The following is a 6,000-nucleotide window of genomic DNA, read 5'->3' on the forward strand; positions in this document are numbered from 1 at the left end:
CTTTTTTTGTGTGTATATAATTGTATAGTTGATGTATGTATATTTGTTTGTGTGATATAATCTGCTTGTTATGCTTGGTGATCTCTGAGTGGTGAGATAAGTTCTAACCCGAACTTGAGTGCAATTAAGATAGGAGGATGGTATAGTCATGTTCGACTTGTGTGGAGTAGTCCTTAACAAGTTGGCTTGAGACCCATCTACTCAGTGGAGACCCTTTTGGAGTTATGAATGTCACACAAGTTATTTGTGGTTAGGCATTACTATCTCTGATTTGGGGTCCGAGAAGCTAAGAACCATAGAACATTTAACCCCCCTTGGCTTATTTAGGACGTAGTGCGGAGACTGTTCAGGTGTAGACTTGATAACAGTTGTTACGCGATACTACACTCAGACGAGTTTCTCTTGAGAATATTATGGGTTCATGAGTCAGTCATCCTAACTGGTAATATCCGATAGACGGAATCAAGACTTTAGGAACTTTTTAGAACATGATCTATAGGTTGTTATCCTTAGTTCACTCCTTTGGGATGGTTCTTACCCAGACTCCATGCCCGTGACTCGCAACAAACCCTTGATTCTTGGTTGATTCAATCAAGTCTTGTCAATATCAATGGAACTTGGGTGTTGATAAGGTGAAAGACATAATCCACCAAAATGGATGATTGATCTTGACAATGACTTGATTCATCCCTTAACCTTTGTTTGTTTGCCTTGTGTGTGATCCCTTATTTGTGATTGTTGTATTCATGCATTCATGCACAATATAACATTCATCATAAAAATAAATTTCAAGGAACTGAGGTCTCATTTGCAAATATTTTCAGACCATGGATTATGGACGAAGGAACACTAAGAAGTACAGTTTCAGATGTCCAGATTTGAAAGATTTAAGGAAGCTATCATCTTTTGTATTAGATCCTTTGGACTTCAAACAATGTCATGGGAAGCTTTTGTATATCTTGTGTGCTGATGTGGATGAAGGACTTTTGAGTGTGTTGGTTCAGTTCTATGATCCTCTCTATCGTTGCTTCACTTTTCCTGATTATCAGCTTGTGCCTACTGTCATACCCCAAAATTCACCCTACCCCTCACAAGTTCATCTAGGTCACTAACCCTAAGCATTCACATATCCTGATAATCATTCATCTCACCTACATATTTATTGTATCATAATGCATTCCACTTGCATTCGAAAAAGCATAAAATCATGGGTTTAAGGGTGCTCACCAGGGAGCGTAGTGGAAACCCTAATTCAGGGAGGGTGCATCTGATTCGTTTGGTTCATTTTAAATGGTTCAGTTTCTTGGTTAAGATTCATGGTTTCGATTCATTGGCTAAGACTCATTCGAGATGCTACAATCGGTTGCTTGATTGAATAACATTTGGTTGACTTTGATTGATTAGATTTTTTAGTCTTGGATTGACATGTTTTTTTGGTTTAAGAACATTGGGTTTTTCGGTCGTACCCACATTCATTCCACAAGAAAACGAACATTTTTGCCTAAATTGACTTTTTGGTCAACTGTTGACTTTTTGGTCAACCAGTTGGCCAAAATCAACCTTCTAATCAAAAACCTTTTCTTATTCATTTTCATATTTGTTAATCCATTTTTTTTTTATCATTTTCATATTTTTTATCCATTTCTTAAAACCAATTTCTATTCTTGAAACCAATTCCTAAATCCATTATCCATTTACAAATCCAATTAACCATTAATTCATTTTAATCCAATTTATTAAGCCATATCTATTTTCAAACCAAATCCAAACAATATCCAATTACAATTCAAAATCCAATTATCCGTTTTTACCCCATATCCAAGTCATTTTTCAAACCATATTATCATTTTTAATCCAACTTTCATTCTTAATCCCTCCAATGCTTTTACGAGGATTATTCAAAGCGTGGACTTCACGTTCATGGAATCCTTATGTGTATAGTGATTTAGTCTTTGAAGCAATGGCTACCTTTATCAGTCAAGTTCCTGTCCTATCCCTTATTGCCCTTTCCGGTGCTGCCACAACAACCATGATAACAACGGCTAGAGAGGCAGTGACACTGCTACTGCCATGTTTGATATTTACAAAACCATTAACAAAACAACATGAAAGTGGACTAGTATGCATAGCTATGGGAATCACATTGAATATGTTGCCTGAAAATAAACCATCCATCAACCATTAACATAACAAATCATTTTCATCACAAGAGATCATTCCGTTAACACTAAGCTAATCACTAACGGTTCGGCTCCTAGTAAGACTAACATAACCAAAACTAATTCATCTTTAACAAAACCAAGTTTTTCATAATCAATTTCTAATACAAAATACATTTTAAACTTCCAAAATTATGCGTGACATTACAACAGTTCCAAAGGAAACTTAAAGTAATCCAAGCATTCACAAACTATAGCCAAAGTCGCATAAGCCAGTGTACTAAACGCCATAATGCAAAACCGAAAACGCAACGAGCATAACAGCATACCAGTAGCATAACAGCACACCGCATAAACTTCCAAACAGCAACATCAAAAGCTGCAAGCTACAAACGCAGCCACCATGAGCGCACCGGTAACAAAAATGCAGTTTGAGAAAGAAGCCAATGATCCCTAAGTAAGCTCCATGATAGAACATTCCACAAGCCTGTTTGCAAATTCAGAACATCAATAAACCAACAACAAATCCATAACAACTCCTAACTTCAATCCTGAACCGAAACACGCTTCCGCCGCTCTCATAAACCGAACCGGAAACCGCCCTTCAAACTAAACCGCCTCAATCAAACCTTCTAACAGAACTTGTATAAGAACCAGCATATTCATTTATGAATTATTCACGGATAGAAAAGGCCAGTTTAATTGAATGTTTATATACTGTTGTTGCCACAAGCAGAAACCTGAGGAGATGAAGTTAGCAACTAAATGGAAGAGTCTTGAATTTTCTGTTAATACAAGCACTATCTCTTCCAATGAAGATAATGGCTTTGTTAAGCCAAAACACAATAGCCCTTGTAAAATATGGCGAGCTTAATGGATCTTTTCTTCTATAGAAAACCAGAAGAGGCCAAGGAGAGAGGAGGATGAAGTACCTGTTCCAGATTTCACCCTTCGCCGACTTCAATGCGGTTATTCCATCCGATGGTCAGTGGCTTACCGCCATTTAGCCACCATGGACTGATGCAACTCCACCGCCTGTTCCAACAGTTCACGCTGCCAAGTGGACAGCCCCAGAAGCTGTTACGGAGGAATAGGGTAAAGTTGTTCCACCTCCACAATAGAGGTCTCAATATCCTTCCAACAACTGCAAAAAAAAAAAATCATAAAATAATCAAAACAAAGTCTAACTTCAAAACTTACGACATAAATTAATTTAACGGAATAAACTAATTTCCAATCCTCTTGGCAGAACTTCCACATAACAAACTTCAATCGATAACAAACTCTCCTTTCCAACTCCTAACAAAAACTCTAACTGAATTCTCCTGATCTCTAACTGTCGATAACAATTCATAACAGAATAAAACCATTTGCTAACAACTTCGGCTCCATTTTCTAACTCCCTTACAATCACCATAACAAAAACTTATAATTTCACCACTCTCTCACTCTCTCGGCTCCTTCGAACCGGCAATCTTAAAACCTTCTTCTTCACCCTTCATCATCCTCCAACCACCACTTCTAACTGGACTCTCCTCAACTCTCTTGACCCCATTGACACCCCTCCTCAACCTCAAACCTTCCACTCCAACCATAACGTCCAAAACTTCAAAGAGCAGAACCTGCAACTTCTAACGGAGAACCTCAAGAAACCACATCAACTATCAAAGCCTCCGGAGAACAAAAAAAAAAATTCACAGAAAGTTACTTCAACCATTTTTCTTTAACCGATAACCACCCTCGACCCTCTCACGGCTTCGACTCTGAGAAGATTCAACCATCTTCTTCACCCCCAACTTCCACGACTCCTTCACCATCTTCACCCTTCTCCGCGCCATCTCGTAACCTTCGACTCACATACCTCACTCACATACGAATCATAACAACAACACGAACAAGAAGAAAAACAGTGGAAGAAGAACACAGAAGAGGCATAACCGCAGAAGAAGAATTAAGATAGAAGTAGAAGAGAGTGAAGAAATAAATCGTATACCTTGTTCGAAAGAAAAAGAAAAATCTTCTTCATCCATCATCATATTTCGACGATCTATCCTTCATCTTCAACACAATGGAGCATATCCCTCTCTGGAAGCCACGTCAGAACGAACGGACAAGGCATTGAAGAACGAAGACAATCGCAAGCAGAAGCGCATCGGAGAAGCGAAGTTGAATTGCTCGTCGAATCTCTCGATCGCCCGTGTATACAACCCAATCTGGTGCCGACGGTGATTTCTTTTTCACTTGGATGGGAATACGTTTATTGTTGTCTTCATCGTTTCTTGCTCATTGTGATTAAACCCGTGTGAAGTTTGGTCCTAAGAGTAGCGTAGGGAAGACGACGGCAAAACAGGTCTAAAGGCGTTTGCGGGGTGTTATGTGACCTGACTCGAAATTCCTGGATGAAGCTCATGAGCATCAAACATGTGCTTGGATATTCTGAAGATTTTGGGCTTTTTTTCCCACAAGCTTCATGGCCCAATCGAGCCATGATTTCTACACCCCCGATCCGTTTACACACCCATGGCCATGATCATCCTTAATCAAAATTAACCCATGATTAGCTATTTTTTAATGAGTTTAAATCTTGCTTATTTTTTTGGTTTTTCTTGTTGATTAATCATGTTGTTAATCTTTTGGATCTTGTGAAAATTAGGTGTTTTTAGATTTCAATAATTATGAATTAGCACAATTTTAGTGCTTAATTATATTAATTCCTAATTAGGATTAGTCTTGTTTGATTAGGAATTGGTTTAATTATCACGTAGATTTTGATCCTGATTTTTTAAGAATTTAATTCGATTGTAGTTTTATCATGCCATGACTAGTATCATTTGCCATTAGATTTTTGTTAATCCATTTTTGTTGATTTAATTCACGATTAGATTAACATGCTTAAGTGTAGCTTTTATCATGAATCGTATATTAGGTTGATTTTCACTCAATTTGATTTATATGATCATGTAGATTAGAATTCAATTCTTGATTTTGGATTGTGAATATCATATTCGATTGATTTTGATCCTAATGCATGTATAGGTAGATTTTAATTTTTAGAATTAATAGTCACTTTAATTGTCCATTTAATCGTTTCTTTGGTTTATGGTCATTTTGATTAAATTGAAAATCTCATTTCAATTTAGGTGATGAATACATTGGTATATCTAATTTCATTTGCATTGATCGTAGGATAGATCTTGATTACTTTTCATTGATTAATCCATTACCTTTCGAATCAATTCTAACCATTGTACATATTTTCATATTGTTACATCATTCTCATTCATGTTAACTCATTGGTTGTTTTGTGTTGTCACACATGACATGGAGAAGCTAGCTCGCTCTTAGCTAACCATGATCCTAACCGTTCCATTTTCATTCAATAACTTTGTATTGTTTGAAGTATCATGTCACTTGTATGCCTTAGGCATGATACATATGTTAGTAGTTTATAACTTTTATTTTCTTTTCATTCCCTTTCCTTTGTATTGTGTGGATCCATCCCCCAATTATGGGTCAAATGATCCCCCTCCCCTTAGTCATGTAGTAGCCTAGCTTTATTATTTTTCTAGATAGTCCACTATGCATGTTAATAATCAAAGATAAAATACAAAAAGATAAACAAAGCATTTCGAAAGAAACAAAAGGTACTTGATTCAACATCAAGTTCTGTTCCGAATAAAACTCACACCATTGCAACGTAAATGCTTGATCCAATGTCAAGCATTCTCCATCCACTCTGAGATCCTTTATTCACATATCTTCTCCCTTCTCTTCTCAACCTTATTCCATCTCTCACCTCCATTCTTCACTCACTATTTTCATAATAAATTCAAACGCTTGA

The 6,000-nt window shown here is 36.9% G+C and overlaps 1 long non-coding RNA gene across 1 annotated transcript; it reads right to left on the reverse strand.

Annotated features, from left to right (window-relative positions):
* Positions 1-2,269: 2,269 nt before the first annotated feature.
* LOC127084857 (uncharacterized) lies at positions 2,270-4,676 on the reverse strand. Its single transcript, XR_007788808.1, has 2 exons — positions 4,153-4,676; positions 2,270-3,303 (listed from the first exon to the last, which is right to left on the reverse strand). It is a non-coding gene; the product is annotated as an uncharacterized LOC127084857 (long non-coding RNA).
* Between the last annotated feature and the right edge of the window lie 1,324 nt (positions 4,677-6,000).

Source organism: Lathyrus oleraceus, chromosome 5, assembly GCF_024323335.1.
Source record: "Lathyrus oleraceus cultivar Zhongwan6 chromosome 5, CAAS_Psat_ZW6_1.0, whole genome shotgun sequence".
Lineage (NCBI taxonomy): Eukaryota > Viridiplantae > Streptophyta > Magnoliopsida > Fabales > Fabaceae > Lathyrus > Lathyrus oleraceus.